The following is a 17,246-nucleotide window of genomic DNA, read 5'->3' as shown; positions in this document are numbered from 1 at the left end:
CTTAAATGCATTATTGTAGATAGAATAAGCTATTCTCAAAAGATTTCATACTTCACTATTCCATGTATTTGATACCTTGAGAAAGGAAAAACTAAAGTGATAGAAAGATCCCAGGTTGGGAGAGCTGTATTTATGTACTTTTAATGATACTGCTGATAGACTCAGGACCTCACACTTGTTAGGCAAATGCTCTACCCCATGACCTACCCTAACAGAGCTCGGTGAGAGCTTTAATAGAAAATGTAGCACGAATCAGCTTAGGGGTACAAAGGAACCAACCCTTTGCACCTTGTTTGATGATGGAGATGAGATATTTTTGCACTTATCTATACTTGTAAATTAAGTGACAATATAGTCAACAGTATGCAACAGCCTGTTGCAAACTGAAAAATAACTTTACTACAGAAGAATAAGGGGAACAGCTGAATTTGCCTTCATGGGACAATGGGTCAAATGTTTCCTAAGTTAGCTGTTCTTATGTCAGAGTATACTTATATATCTTACAATGCATCTCACGAGATCAGACATTGAAAAAGAAAAACTTGTGTTCTTTTTTAAAAAATTCTTTCATATGGTTACAAATGAATACATCCTAAAGGCAAAGAAATTTAAAAATCAGACTTTTTAATTTAAAGTACAAAGCCGCTGAGGTATGTTAAAATGTTTACCTAGATAGCCACAATGGAGCATAAAGAGTTAATAAAGAAAAGAAATGGAAAGAAAGAAATCTTTAAATTCCTAATAAAACCAAGATGTTTGTCACTATGCCTCACTTTGGTTGTAACTGTACCAAATTTACTTGCCAGTTTTCACATGAGTACATCTGGAAATGAGATGATCTTGCTTTTGTTTTAGATCATGTAGGCACATTATAAAAGTCTTGTAAGTAGACAGGGTAAGCAGCTAGGTCCAATGTACATACCACAGGGGAAATAGTAAAATTTTACTTCTACACAAAGATAAATATCTGTTGTTTTCCCATTGGGAGAAAAAAAACCAAACCAGTATTGCAAAATAATACCCACTCTTTGACTATTAGTCTTAAATAAATACAATTGAAATAATCCTAAAAAATTTTAATTCTACTGCATTTTGTGAATTTGTATGTTTTTTTTCTTTTGTTTTGTTTTTAGCCAGTCCTGGGGCTTGAAATCAGGCCTGAGCACTGTCCCTGGCTTCTTTTTGCTCAAGGCTAGCACTCTACCACTTGAGCCACAGCACCATTTCTGGCTTTTTCTATATATCTGGTGCTGAGGAATTGACCCCAGGGCTTCATGTATACGAGGTGAGTACTTTACCACTAGGCCACATTCCCAGCCCAATTTGTATGGTTTCAAATCCTATGATCTATTATCTCAGATTTAATTTCTAAATCTCTTTATGAACAGTCACTTGAGTGTCTCTATTGCCTTTGTGTACCCTTAAATGGAGGAAAGTCAGATTTCCATGGTTTAAAGCATTTTAATGTTGTATTACAATATGGCCTATTCTCCGGACTTATTCTTTTAAAATAAATTTAAAATATCTCTATCACTAACATTCTTAACATCTGTCTAGTATGAAATTTCATCCAAAAATGAAACTACACATCAGAGGCTAGTTTGATTCTAATTAACCCATAACTGTCTAAGAGTATTCAAAATCCTCATGATTGCAATACTGCTAAACAGACAAGAGTGCATTGGAAGTTGTTTTATATGATTTTAACTAGGCACCACAATTCGTTAAGGGAAAAATGAAATCTCTTTTGGAGTTCCAATTATCTATATAGATAAGATATAGTGATTGAGAGATAGAGATATATAGATATGTTAAGAAGTTTCTCGCCTTGTTAGACATAAAGACAATAAGCTAAACAAATTTTATTAGAAACCCATACTATCTGTAAAATAAAGAACCAGTAAAATGAAGTATTAAATAATTGAAGAAAAATACTAAAAACTAATAATTCATAGGAAAACTCCAGAGGGAATTTCAATCTATTAGATTTATAAATGAATCAATTCTCACCTTTAAATCATAGTAAAGGATAAGTGATTACTCTACTCCTTTTAAGTTCTTAGAAAATGATACTTAAGTCAAAGGAATGAAATTGTTGTCATGCTATCCCTTCATCTAGCCCTCCTGAATCAACTAAGGGCATGTCACTTTACTTTTTGTGATCATCTCAACCACAAGCTACACTGAGAATACTAGCCCTGGAAACTTTTTTTTCCTATTCTCTTCCTGAAAGGTTCTTCAATTGTTCCACTGAGTATTAAGAGTATAAGATTATGGATATCACTCAGAGTACTATTTATTCATTCATTATTAATTTAGCAAATTCATTTTGTGCTATGTTATTTGCATGGCCTTTTGAAATTACTGAAAATACGATGATGAGGAAAACAAGTTATTCCTATTCTTGTGGACTGTAAACTCTTCTATCAAACAGAAACTCTAGAACAATCTTGCATTAGTCAGGTGATGACCAGTGTTCACACAAGTTGGAGAAGAATCTATTCACCCATTCCACTCCACAGTTTAAGGACAAATTGCTGGAAAACTGTTCACAGGAAACTAAACAGGCTGACATGGAGGTTAAGAAGACTGTGATCAGCAACCTCGTGACTAGGAAGAGGGAAGAACACATTCCTGTTTACATTAAAGATGCTCTTGACCCTTTACAGAAAAGACAACTACACAGAACCTTACCTCTAATAGCATGTGCGTATTACACAGAAAAGGAATGTTCACAGATAACCTCTTGTGTCCCAGAAGTCACATAAAAACCCTGACTATTTCCATATGATACCCTGACATGCTTTCTTCCACTGTCATTCAATAGCTAGAATGTATAGCTATCCTAGACATATGTGTAACAATAATTTGTGCATTTTCTGTTGCCACTTTATAATCTTAAGTAGGATATCATACAGTAAAATCAGATTTGCTTGGTTAAAAATATTTTGCTATGTTGTTACAACATTGAATATTCTATGAACTCAGTTTTTTTTAGAATGAATTTAAAATATCTCTATCCTAGATATCCTAGTTGCTTTAAAAGCTCTAAGGACTAGCATTTCTAACACATATATTAAAATAAATTGGACAATGTAGAAGAAATGGATAGATTTCACGAGGCATATAAACTAGCAAAGCTGAGGCAAGAAGATAAAAATCACCTTAAACAGACCAATAGAAAGCAATGAGATTGAAAAAGTACAGCATAGTCTCACCACAAAGAAAAGTCCATCCTCTGATAGATTCATAGCTGAACTCTGTAAGACCTTTAATAAATAAAGCACTAATATGCAAAAGAAATCCATGAAATATGGAGGCACTAGAAGACTCATTCTATAAAGCCAGCATTACACTCATCTTAAAACTGCATAGAGATCTAACCAAAAAAGGACAACTATAAACCAATTTTTGATGAATATAGACATAAAGTTCCTCAATAATTATTTTCAAACCAAATTCAACAAGAAATAAAAAACACATTTACTATAATTAAGTTGGTTGCACTGTTAATAGGTAGCCTTATTCAATATATGGAAATCAAGACAGTACAGTACTAGAATAAAAAATAAGTAGCACACAATATTTGAATAGGTGCAGAAAAAAGCCTTTCATAAAACCCAGTATCATTTTATGATGAAACCTCTGATGGACCTAAGCATATACCTGAAAATAGAGTATCTGTGACAAATTTAAAACAATTTTCTTGAAAATTGAAGGGCAATTTTATTTCATATGTCAATGTTATATCTAAAATATAAACATACACAAAAATATACAAGGCCATAGTATAGACACACCCCAAACACATATTCTAAAGTAAGCAAATTGTGTAAGTCCTTTGAACAAAATCAATTAACAGGAAGGTGAAATGCTTTTTCCCATAGAAGCATAAGACTAAGGGGAGACATTGTACATAAACAGACAAAGGGGAAGAGCAAACAAACACATCATAATATTTAATGTGCATCTCTGAAAAATGAACCAGATAACATGAGGTAATGGGTACATTTGGGACAATGGGTTGGGGAGGAATGATCAAAAGATAGCTTTGATCAATATGTACTATAAACAATAACTGAAATGTTGCATTGAAATACCTTTGCACAACTACTTAAATTTACTTAAAATATGATGAATACTTAAAAAGAAATCAAAATGCTATAAGTTAACAGAACTTCTCTAATTATATGAAGCACATGTACACATTGTGATAGCACAAGACCTAGAATACAACAGCACATAAAAGACATACAGTATTATACAGATTTGAATGAGCTATAAACTAAGAAAGTTAAAAAAAACAAAATCAGTATTTTACACACAGAAAACCAAAAGGAAAAAAATCCCCGGTGTAAAAGCTAGTTTCATTTCAAGCACAAGCATAATTATTATGTAGAATATCAAACAGGGTACGTGGTGCTTCAAATAAAAAAATTTTAAATAACAATTTAGAATCAAAATGTATTTCTTATATAAATGATGTCCAAGTGAAAAATCATTCAGTCAGACTGAAATTTTATTTAATTCATAATATACCTGAAGACCATAACAACTGGAATTAAAAACCAAAGGTGGCACTTTATTTTAAAAGGAGGCATTTCATTTTTTAAAAATTTTAAAATGCTTTGAAAAAATAAATGAATGCTTTTACTTTGGAGCAATGAGATGAATTCTCACTTTCTTTCCCTAGGAAGTACAAACCAAAATCTCTAGGGGAAAAACTCATAAATCACTTTGCTAAGTATTTAAATATATTAATATCTGGGTTGAAAAGGGAGATCAAATCTTGAAGAATAAACATGGTATGGGTATTCGGGGGTTGTTTTTCCTGAATCATGTAACTATCCAGCATATTTAAGTTTCCTTTTATGAGAAAAATCTGATTCCCCGATGTGGCTTTGCTTCTGTGAAGGCACAGTGTGCAGACCTATATAACTCTCTCTTAGACAGAACTTAGAAGCACCACTTCTATACTGTGATAGTATATAGGGAGTTTCCATAGCTTTTCTCTTCTTCAAGTTTTCCTTTGTGACAGATTCAATCAAGACAAATGTAAAATTGTGTAGTGAAGATAAAACCCCTGCATTCTAGCCAAGTATACTGTACAAAGGTCTGGAAGTATTCAACTGTGCAGAAGTCATAGAGAAAGACAAGGGACCTAGAAAGAATAGCTCCTTATTCTGTGCATAAAATCCTGGGATTATCATGAGCTAAGAACACATGAAAGAAACTCAAAGTAGAATAGCAAAGCCACAATAAATGAGTGTAGGAAACAACCTAGATCTACACTGTCTTCTTGGTGAAGCACAAACAGAATACAAAGCCTATATACATCTATATAGCACAGTTAAGACTTGAAGACTAAATGTCAGAACCACCACCACAAAAGGAGGATTACACATGTGATCTGAACTGAACAGTTCATTGGTTTTGTTCAGGGGATTTTAATAAGACCAAAAAAATGTAAAACATATTCAAAATATACAAAACATTAGACAAAATAGCCAGGAAAACCTCACCAACTTTCAATCCTGGTACAGACAGGCATAGGGATAATTATGTTGTTTTGATTATTTACAAAATCTTTAAAGGAGCAGTTATTATTACCATGCCTTTCAAGGAAGGGAAAAAAACTCTTGAAAACATAAAGATCACTATGCTTATTAAAAAAATTAGAAGCTATGTAAAACAAAAGAATTGAACATCTGAGAATTAAAAATATTGGTAGCAAAGAATATTGAATTTGTGTCTGTGGCACAGGGAAGATAATAATCAGGAGTATGAAAACACTGATGCAGATTAGTTCAAACTATCCTGTCTGACCAAGAAAATTGGAAAATGAGTAGGAAGAAATGTGAATAGAACCTCTAGATTCATGAGGCAAAATAAAAACTATAACTTACAAGTATTAGAGTTCTAAAAGAAAAAGAATGAAGAGATTAGTACAAAAAACAAACTTAAAGAAATAATAGTTTCCCTGAATTTTATGGAAGGTACATTTTTAACTTACATATTAAAATTTGATGAAGACCAACAAAATAAACTCAAATAAATTTAATCACACACCATTTTTAAATTTAAAACAAATCATCACCAGACTGCTGATAACCTTTTATTTCAAAATATTGTAGAAATACTTACTATACTGACCCAAATAATCTCTAGCCTTAGAAACATGCATACAGTAACCTATCACATATAGGGGAATAGTGATTCAAAACTAATAATTCTCATCTGACATTACCAAGAAGTACAATGGGAAATTTTGGAAAACTGAAATAAAAGAACTTCCAACTAAAATTATATATCCAGGGAAAATATTCATCATGAATACACTGAATTTAAGAGACATATTCAGAGGTAAATTAAAATCAAATTCATCAATTTGTAAAGGAAGCTGAGGAGTGATGTTGGAAAATAAGTTCTGTTTATATAGACTATTTTATATGTTATATGATATAATTATTGTATACTTTATTTATAATTACATATTATATATACAATATTAAATATGTAATATGTACATTTTATTTATATTTTACATGTTTTATTTATATTCTATATTCTCAGAGAAAAATAACAAATTGTAAGCCCCTAAGTAAATGTCATAAACCACTTCTACTCACTAAAATATCTAAACTATTTTAATCAAGAGAAATATTAATTCTTTAGAGAGGAGTAAAATTGTATAGCTATCATAAATGGGTCACATAAGACAAAAAAAGGTAGCTATACGTTCAACAGAGGGTATACAATAACAATATCTTGAAAGATTTAAATTACCCAATACCTATTAAAGAATAAATAACCTATAGTCCCAAAGAAATTGAATTCTTAATGAAAGTTCTCCAAAAACAAACATACCCATATGTTTTCCTTGGAGAATTCTATCAGTTGATTCTGGCAAAGTAAATACTGAGTAATTTTATAATAAATGATATCAGACTAGTTGGAACTGTATGTTAAAGACACTTGATCTATGCAACGCAAACAACATGAATTCAAAACACAGTAGATCACAAATTAAACACATTCAATGAAAAGACATGAAATATCTTCATATCCTTCTATTCGATGAGTCTTTTTTATTATTTATTTCTTCATTGTCAAAGTGATGTACAGAGAGGTTACAGTTTCATACGTAATTAAATGTGTCTTCAGTCTAGTACAAAAGAATGCTCCATGCCCAGATTAGTAAAACCATTCAAAAAAACCCTACAAACTTAAAAACCAACATGAAAAAATGCCTGTAGTCCCAACAAATATCACCAAATAACCACTAGAAAACTGGATGTGTCACTGTGGCTCAAAGTGGTGGGCTAAATAGTGACACTGTCTGAAAACAACAAAACGAATAAGCAAAATCTTTTGCATGGTAGAGAACTATTAAAGGAAGGAATTACAAAAAAAAAATCACCGTACAACCCAGCACTAGACTCCTGAGTTGAAGAAGGAAAAATTAAAATCAACAAGGAGTTAGCATAGATAAAAGAAGTTACATAGACAAGGTCACAGAGGAAGGAAATCCATGGAGGGAAAGAATTGTCAGATCCCCAAATAATAGTTTTGCAGTCAAGGACAGGGACCAAGAAGTCAACAAATGAAATTCGTTTACCCTGCAAAAGGAGAGATTCCTAAACTCAGTGTTGTGGAGAGTAAACAAATAGAAAAGCCTGGTAACTTTACCACCAGCCTTGAGACAGACAAGAGGAGGGTAAGGTACAATTTGAGAGACAAGACTGCCACAAGAACAGGCCCTCCATATGTACTCTGACACTCATCAAGAGCTAAAAAAGTGGCACTTTAGGGATGCCTCTCTGGGTGACTAAGGGACAAGTAGCCATGTGGCCATGATTAGGACACTGAACCATAGGGTTAGGAGGCTTGGGAAAGGAGGGCCAGCAGCACTAGGCTGCAAAACACCTGGTCTCTCCAGTCTGAGAGCTGAGCATGAGAGTTGGCATACTAGGAGCCAATAGGCTTACTCTAAAAAGCCTTCTAATTATTTAGAACATTTTAAACCCAATCTCTTAAACTTTGTTCCACAGTGGTTCAGGCTTGCACCCTTCCTTCCAAGTCTCAATGAATCTGTGAGAAGTCAACATAGGGAAAATTCTGTTCTCAAGAAGGGCACATGGTAACATTCATTGAGCTTCTGGCAAGAAACATGTGGATTATGATAGATACGGTTTTGAGTTATGAGAAAGTTCCAAGTAAGTATGCTTACTATCATCTGTTCCTGGATACTGAATCCCTTTGAATAAAAAAATTCCTGTATTTGTTCAACATTTTCAATGGAATGTTAAATTTGAAATTTCCCAAATTTCATAATTCTCTTATTTATGCCTTAAGGAGAACCAGGTTGGGAGATGTTCTTTGCCTACTTCAAAAAAAACCTTTTCTACCCTGTGGTCATTTCTCCACATCTTCTCATATATATTTGTCATATGGTTCCATCAGTTATTTAACCTTATATGCAAATGTGGTCTTATATATTAAATGTGGTCTAGACGTGTGATGACCGATCTGTTTGGGTAGCCACGTTTCTACTTCTGATTGAATGAATATGCTTGGCTGTTTAAGTAGTATTGGCAGAATCCTATACTTCTTGTCCTGTTGCTCTGGTTATAATTTATATGCAGTGAATTTTCAGAAAAATATTTTCTTTCAATGAAGTCTGAATCATGTGTCACAAAGTCAAGTCTTACGAAGGAGTTGTGCAAAAATGGCAATTTTTGATACCTGTTAGGTCCATCTGTTGGGTGGTCATATAGCAAAAGTGTATATACTAAAGGCTGGAAATTAAGATATATGTATGTATATATACCACCATTTAAATTTGTTTTGAACTCATTTTTTGTTACCTTGGTCTGAGTTCCATTCTCTGTGTTTTAATTTCTCATATTTCTCTATTTTATCAATTTCATATTTCTTCTCTTTTTTCTAGTTGACACAAGAATTCATGCAGTCAGTTAAATGCAGTCATGTAATTTGTAAAACTACGTAATATGATTTGTGCAAGTACTGTAGGGGTTTCTCTACTTCAGAGTGGTTGATGTTTGTGTACCTAGAAATCACTAAGTCTCCTTACATTTGTCCTTTGACACTATGTTGTGTTATTAAAATGGTTCCTATGGGCAGAGTTCAGGTTCATTACATTTGTACATATCCACGACACATTGTAAAGATAATGATAAATTAAGAAAATCTTCCCAATCCCTGGTTGTTTAAATCGCTTGGCAAAACAGATTAAAAATGTTCTCAATAAACAATACAATCATAAAATATATTCTTAAGGTAGCAAAAGCTTCTCTCCTTGAAAGTCTGACATGACAAAATACTTTTACTAATTTAGTTGTGCAACTCACATCTTCAGTAAGGATGCATAAGGGAATATCCTACACAAGTCCTTACACATTAATTAGGCAGTACTTTAATAGCTCCAATATTCAATACAAGGGGTTAGGGGTTCTAACTATATTTCTTATTTCTACAGTACTATTAAAATAGTATGTGGTATAGATATTTTAGGTATATTCTCATTCTTTTTATTCCTCTCAAAGTACAAATAGAATAAAGTTAGGTATAAGGCATAAGGCATTGAATATTTGCTAGGGCTTGCCAGTCACTAACACGATAATTTTCAGCAAGCTGCATTTAATTCAATTAAAATATTCATGTTCTAGTTGATAGTTCATGATGCAATGTGGCAATACTTTTCACTTACAAAAATGTCATTTGACTGGAGAAGTCTCTTTGATGAGATGTAATGAACAGCTGATAATCACATGCCTATAGATAGTAAAGAATCAAATGAAAATTTCTATCATGGCAAGAGTCTCATTGATACATAATTTCTGCAGTATCAAGGGTGCCATTAGTGACTTTCGTAGATATTCCTATGTGCTACATTAGTTTTGTTAGTCACTGTAGAGTTAGTGAATGTGCTCATTGTAGGTACAGGTGCACTAGTAATAGTTTGGCAATGATGCTGCCTTAGAGGGCAAGATTATGAAGATGTAATAGTTATGGTGGCATAAATAAGTATGCTTATGACACTCCAAGGCAGACAAGCTCAATCACACTTTTATCACAGCTTAAGTACTACTATTCAGACAAACATAAATGCTACAGTTGCACCGAAGACTGCAGGTGCTAATCTTACTAAGTTCAGTTCAGGGATTGACACTACTGCTGCTATTCTGGTTTTACTACTGTAAAGAGCTATTTCACTGAGGCCAATGATTATTTCATTTGTGAACTCCTTAATAAAACACTTGCTAACTGAATCCCAGTATTAATAAAAAATATATACAACATATCTATTACATGAGGGAGTGGATATAGATTCCTACAAGACTGCAGAGGCTGCTTGTATGCAGCATTAAACTATATCATGAGCTGGAAAAACAACCCTTCAACCCTCTACCACAAATGGAAAAGATAACCTTGCAATACCCAAACCAAAATATAACCAGAAACACTTTCTGCAACAAAAATGGATGGCAGCAAGTATGACCTGGGGTCAACAAACAGCTGAACCAGGAGGCTGAGAAAAGTAGTGTGGAAAGTGGGATATACCTGGACTTTACATTACATTATAATCCTGGTTTTGAAAAGCTATGTGTAACTCCTATACTATCTAATTCCTGACAACACTGAGAATGAGTGGGAAAACATTTTCAGGGTATTTTCTCTGATTCCCTTCACTGGAAGGGAGAAATTTACATTCCATTTGTTTTCCAAATAAATAAGTTACACAGCTGTATTTCTCAAAAAACTGCAAAAGACTCAAACTTAATTCTAAAATTTGGTTTTCCAGACTCAATTTCTACATGTGGGGACTTTTTTTTTGCCATAGGACTTAATGATGAAAAGGGTGACACTGATCGAGCTGCATTGTATTTATAAACTGCTTTGTTGAATGGCAATCATCATGCAACTTCTTAAATACGACAAAAATATTTTGGGAAATATGTAGATGGAATAATATTAAAGATTAAGCCAGAAGTAAATGAATTAGAGACTAAAAGAACTATTCAAAGAAACAACCAAAAAAGTTTTCTTTGAAATGAAAAAAGATGAGTCCTTAGGAAATCAAGCAAAAAAGAGAAAAGAAATGATTCAAATGAATAAAATCAGTGATAATATAGGGATAATTCTGAATTATAAGAAAAAACTTTGAAAGTCATTACACTAACAAACTCAAAAATCTGGTAGAAATGGAATCATTCCGATGTAATATTAATGAAACAAAACTGAGTCAAGGGCTGGGGCTATGGCCTAGTGGCAAAAGTGCCTGCCTCGTATACATGAGGCCCTGGGTTCGATTCCCCAGCACCACATATACAGAAAATGGCCAGAAGTGGCGCTGTGGCTCAAGTGGCAGGGTGCTAGCCTTGAGCAAAAGGAAGCCAGGGACAGTGCTCAGGCCCTGAGTCCAAGCCCTAGGACTGGCCAAAAACAAAAACAAACAAACAAAAAAAAACCTGAGTCAAGTAAGTGGATATAAAGAATTAAGGCACATAAATATATAACACGTAATGCAATTAAAATAACAACAAAAATTCTATGTCCTAACTGTTTAACAAATAAATTCTATAAAAACTAAAACCAGGAGTCTGAGGAGAAGCTTGGCCCAGCTGGACCCCTTCTGTCCTCCACGGGTAGACGCTGCTCTGCTGCCATGGGTAAAGGCAACCTGAGCAAGCCGCAGGTCAAGATGTCCTTGTACGCCTTCTTCGTGCAGACCTGGCTGCGAAAGGCACAAGAAGAAGCAAACGGACTCTTCGGTGAACTTCGCCGAGTTCTCTAAGAAGTGTTCAGAGAGATGGAAGACCATGTCTGCCAAGGAAAAATCCAAGTTTGAAGACATGGCAAAAAGTGATAAAGCTCGCTACGACCGGGAGATGAAAAATTATGTTCCTCCCAAAGGTGATAAGGGCAAGAAAAAAAGATCCCAATGCTCCAAAAAGACCACCATCTTCCTTCTTCCTCTTTTGCTCTGAACATCGCCCAAAGATCAAGAGTGAGCACCCGGGCCTCTCCATTGGGGATACTGCAAAGAAATTGGGTGAGATGTGGTCTGAACAGTCGGCCAAAGATAAGCAGCCCTACGAGCAGAAAGCAGCTAATCTGGAGGAGAAATATGAGAAGGATAGTGCTGCATACCGTGCCAAGGACAAAAGTGAAGTAGGAAAGTAGGGCCCTGATAGGCCAACTGGCTCAAAGAAGAAGAATGAGCCAGAAGATGAGGAAGAGGAGGAGGAAGAGGAAGAAGATGAAGATGAGGAGAAAGAGGATGAAGATGAAGAATAAATGGCAACTGTGTGTGGAACGTGTGTGTGCACTCAGGCAATTGTTTTGCTAAGAATGTGAATTCAAGTGCAGCTCAACGTTAGCTTCAGTATAAAAACTGTACAGATTTTTGTATAGCTGATGATTCTTTGTAGAAAAAATACTTTTTTATGCAGATTGTAGCTTTTTGAGGGGCTACTACATACCAGTAAGATTTTAAAGCTTTTGATGTTAAATGTTCCTAAATATTTAATGGTTTCTTTATAAATATTTAATGGTTTCTTTAATTTCTTGTAGCACACAGCAAACTTCATAGGAATGAGTGATAAATTTTGGGTTTTTTAGGATGTTGAATTTTGTTTTTTTTTTTTAAATTTATAATAAAATTATGTATATTTAAAAAAAAACTAAAACCAATACTTCTGAAAGTCATCCATGGAACAAAAAGTGAAGTATTACTGCAAAATTCATTTTACTGAACTGGCATTATATTCAGCCCAATAACAGAGACACAATAAAAAATGATAACAAAAACCTAGAGAATTGTTACTTTCATGAGCCTAGATGGAGAACTCCTTAAAATACTTGCCACCTGAATTCAGCAACAACAAAAAATATGATATCTCAATCAAGTTCATTTGATCACGGGGATTCAACATGTGTCAGTCATGAGTGCAATACAGCATCATTAACACATCCAAAGACAAGAGTCACATGCTCATCTCAGCAGGTGCAGAAAAAAAGCCTTAGATAGTCCAACATCCTTTTGTGATAAACAATCTAGAGAATTTAAGGAGAAAAAGAACATACATGGTAAACATACAAAAGGCTATTTGTGAAAAACCTGCAGCTGACATCATAAGAACAGAGAGAATAAAGTCAGGAAAAGGCCTGTTTGTCATAGTTTAAAAAAAAAATATCAGTGTACCTAGAATTCAACCCAACAAAGGAAGTAAAGGAACTAGAAAACTTTTACAAAACCTTTAGAAAGAAATTGAAGGCAAGATTAGGAAGTAGAAAGACCACTCATGTTCATGACATTGAACAGTTTAATATCATAAAAACAGCAATACTACAAAAGAAAATCTACAAACTAATTGCAACACATATCAAAATACCAGTGTCATTCTTCACTAAGATAGAGAAAATAATTCAAAATTTACATGGACTCACAAAATGCCTCAAATTACAAGCGAATTCCAAGGGGAAATATGTAGTGTTGGAAATATCAGGATTCCACCTGTCAAACATAGTAATAACAGCTTGGTAATGGCAGAAAAATAAATTTATATATCTACATCCAAATAGTACTTGACAAGGGACTGAAAAATAGAGGTTGGACAAAGAAGGCCTCTTCACTAACTGGGGGTGGATAACTGGAAATTCATGTGCAGAAAATTCAAATGGATTCCTAGATGTCACCTTGTGTGAATATCAATTCAAAATGGTTCAAAAACTTCAATATAAGACATGAAACTTGAAAATTACTACAGGAAACAGTACAGGAAAAGTTAGAACTTATTGACATAGTCGGGAACTACCTGATTAGAGTCCAGAGACTCAGCAAATCAGAGGGAGTATTGACAAATAAGATTACATCAAGGTTAAATTTTCTGCCTAGAAAAGGACATATTAATAGACTACAATCACAGCCTCCTGAATAGGACAAGATTCTTTCTAGATATACATTGAAGGACTGGTCTAATATCCTGAGTACAATAAACTGTCAATGAATCAAACCCTGAGCTGGTAAATAGGCAGAACAGCTAAATGGAGACTTCTCTGAAGAACTAGTAAAAATGGTGAGTAAAAACATGAAGAAAAACATGCTGAGAAATCACTGACCATAAGGAAAATGAAAAACAATATTAAGAGTCTATGTCACTTCAGTAAGAATGGCCACCATCAAGAACACAAACCAAAGGAGGTACCCATGGGAATGTAGTAGAATAGTAACTCTAACAGACTATTAGTGGGTATGTACACTACTCCAATCAGTGTAGAAAAACTGTTTGGAGATTCTAAAAAACCAAACAAATACTACCCTATAATCCAGTGACCATTCTTGGGCAATTAATCTATCTAGTATAAAATCAAAACCACAAATCAAAATATTAAATCAGAGGCCAGTTTGTGTTGAAGTTGTACAATCATTTACTAGGACTTTCCAAAGAAAAAACTCCACACTTCTATTAGTGTATCTAGACAGCAGAGTACTTTGAGGGGAAAATGAAATCTACTGAAGTTCAAACATATATGTAAAAAGTGATTCACATTTACTAGACATAAAGACAATTGGCCTAAAATAAAGCTTACGGCTTAGGAACAAACAACATGTTTATGCAAAACAATGAAGTAGAGAACATTTTTGGAAAAAAATTTTTAACAAATTTCTTTGGGAGCTGTTCTCTTACTATTATTGGCAGACTAAACTAAGAAATTCATTGATTATTTCCTTGAAATAAAAGGTGTAGGTTTTAGAAATTGTTTTCTTCAGAAGATTTTGGTTCCCTGCGTATTGTATATATGTTTATTGGAAGTAGGGAAGGGAAGAGGACCATCAAAATGGAGAGAAAAGGGGCTGGGGATATAGCCTAGTGGCAAGAGTGCCTGCCTCGGATACACGAGGCCCTAGGTTCGATTCCCCAGCACCACATATACAGAAAACAGCCAGAAGCGGCGCTGTGGCTCAAGTGGCAGAGTGCTAGCCTTGAGCGGGAAGAAGCCAGGGACAGTGCTCAGGCCCTGAGTCCAAGGCCCAGGACTGGCCAAAAAAAAAAAAAAAAAAAATGGAGAGAAAAAGGATAAAAGACAAACCAATGCAGCAACAGAAATACTTACAAAACTATATGCTGTAAACCAACTGTACAACAGGGGGAGGGCCTAGAGAGGGAGGAAGGTGGGAGAAAAATGAGGAAGGAGGTAACAAGGTTGGTAAGAAATGTACTCACTGAGCTATGTATGAAACTGTAAACCCTCTGTACATCACTTTGACAATAAATAAATGAAAGAGTGACGGGTAGTTCAAAAGGAACTGAACTGCTTCCTTCATTAGCCTTCATGTAATCCTCCTGATTCAACTTTGGTCATGTATCTCTTTTTGTTTCACCACCTCATTCAGAAATCACTAATCCCCCCAGGTCTTCTGCTACTCATCCTGACCAGTTCATCAAGTATCCCACTGAGAATTCATACTGGGTATGATATTTCAATATCAAAATAATGGATATAAAACAACTTCTACCACACATAGAGTGCTAGTTATTAAATATTCATTTAAACAAATATATATTGAGAGATATTCTCAAACATAGCCTCTTGTCTGCGGCTATACAGATGGGATGATGAGATGAACAGAAGTTATTTTGATTTTTGTAAACTGTCTTTGTATGCAAATGAAATGCTAGACAATTGTCATATGACTCATGTGATAAAAATATTAATGCCACTGGAAGGAAAAAAGTTACTCACCTATTCTTTAAGGACATGTTGATTAAAAATATTCCCTAGCAACCACACAGGCAAACAGGATTCCATGACCCAGGAATCCTGTGGACACTAACCTGCTGTTGGTAGAGAATAAGTTAAGTAACAGCACGTTCCTGCATCTTCTGTCCTGCATCTTCTGAAGGATGCTATTGGACCATGACAGAAAAGCCACCTACACTGAACTTTATCTCTCAGAGATTAGGTAACACAAGAAGACAGGGAATGGTCACATAGAGCCTCCATCATGTGCCAGCAGGGATATCTAGAACCCCAAGTGTGCACATGTGACATCCTCTGGGACCTTGAGAAGCTGAAGGCAGTAGGCATCATGCTCACAAGACTACACCAAATCTGAAAACAGGGCACGAAATAAAAAAAAGACAGGTATAAATGTCCATATGCACCCTGATTCCCTTTTTGTGAAAAAAACAGAAAGAACAAATAGTATGGCATATGGACATCAGTAGAAATAAGGACTGGCTATTGGTCACAAGAAATCTTTATGTTCAAAATAATAAAACTGCATTTGGCCTGGTATAGTAGGGTATACCTGTAGTCCAAGATACTGAAAATATTGAAGTAGGAGGAATCACTTAAGGTCAGTAGCTCAAGATCACCCTGGGAAACATGGAGGACTCTACTGAAAAAATGTAAGAAAACAAAAGATTGTTGTTCTCCAATTTGGAGGATGGAGAGGCCCCTTAGAGTTAGTGCACTTAGCAATGCTGATCTCTCAACTTTCTTACCCAGGGAATAAATTTTGTGATGAGTGTAAACCTGGGTCAAATTGATGGAAAAGTTTCCCCAAGAGACCAAGCAGGCTGACAGGGAGGCCAAGAAGACTGAACAGAATTTTCCTAGGGGTTAAACACACTTAAGCACCAGAAGATCCCATTGTCCCATTACAGAAAAACCACCGAAACTGAATTTCATCTCTGATGATTTGTGTGGTGACATGTGTCATGCACACAGGACTACAGTGAATCCAAAGAACACATTTCTCCTTGCCACTAGCAAGGAAACCATTTTCTGGTTCACTTCACCTGCCTGACTTCTGAGGTATGGTCAGTTTCGCCTATGCACATGAGTATGGGGGAGTCATGAGGCAGGAGAGTGGGCAAATCTTAGTAGGAGAATGAAACAGCAGGTCAAGGGCAAGGAGTTTTAAGCAGATTATGAAGCATGTAGTTTCTCATCGTTTTAAGCAGAATATGAAGCATGTAGTTTCTCATCATTGGCAGGTGCTCCAGCAATGAAAAGGCAAGCCACTGATACACTTGGTAGAGGAACTCACAAAGTCTGGCAAGAAATGAAAGAAGCCTCATGTAAATGCACTTATTCACTAAAAACCCCTTTTGGTGAGATGTCCAGGAAGGGCAGATGTGTACACTGAACCAAGTTGGTGGCTGCCTGGGGCCAAGGTTAGCAATGTGGACTGGCCACATGGAGCACAAGTG

The 17,246-nt window shown here is 35.0% G+C and overlaps 1 pseudogene; it reads left to right on the top strand.

The window, feature by feature from the left end:
* The first annotated feature begins 11,689 nt into the window (after positions 1-11,689).
* Positions 11,690-12,393, top strand: LOC125345575 (annotated as a pseudogene).
* The last annotated feature ends 4,853 nt before the right edge of the window (positions 12,394-17,246 follow it).

This window comes from Perognathus longimembris, unplaced genomic scaffold (genome assembly GCF_023159225.1).
Source record: "Perognathus longimembris pacificus isolate PPM17 unplaced genomic scaffold, ASM2315922v1 HiC_scaffold_5930, whole genome shotgun sequence".
NCBI classification, from domain to species: Eukaryota; Metazoa; Chordata; class Mammalia; order Rodentia; family Heteromyidae; genus Perognathus; species Perognathus longimembris.
The sequence above is the reverse complement of the archived record's forward strand: the minus strand, read 5'-3'. Positions and strand labels throughout refer to the sequence as shown.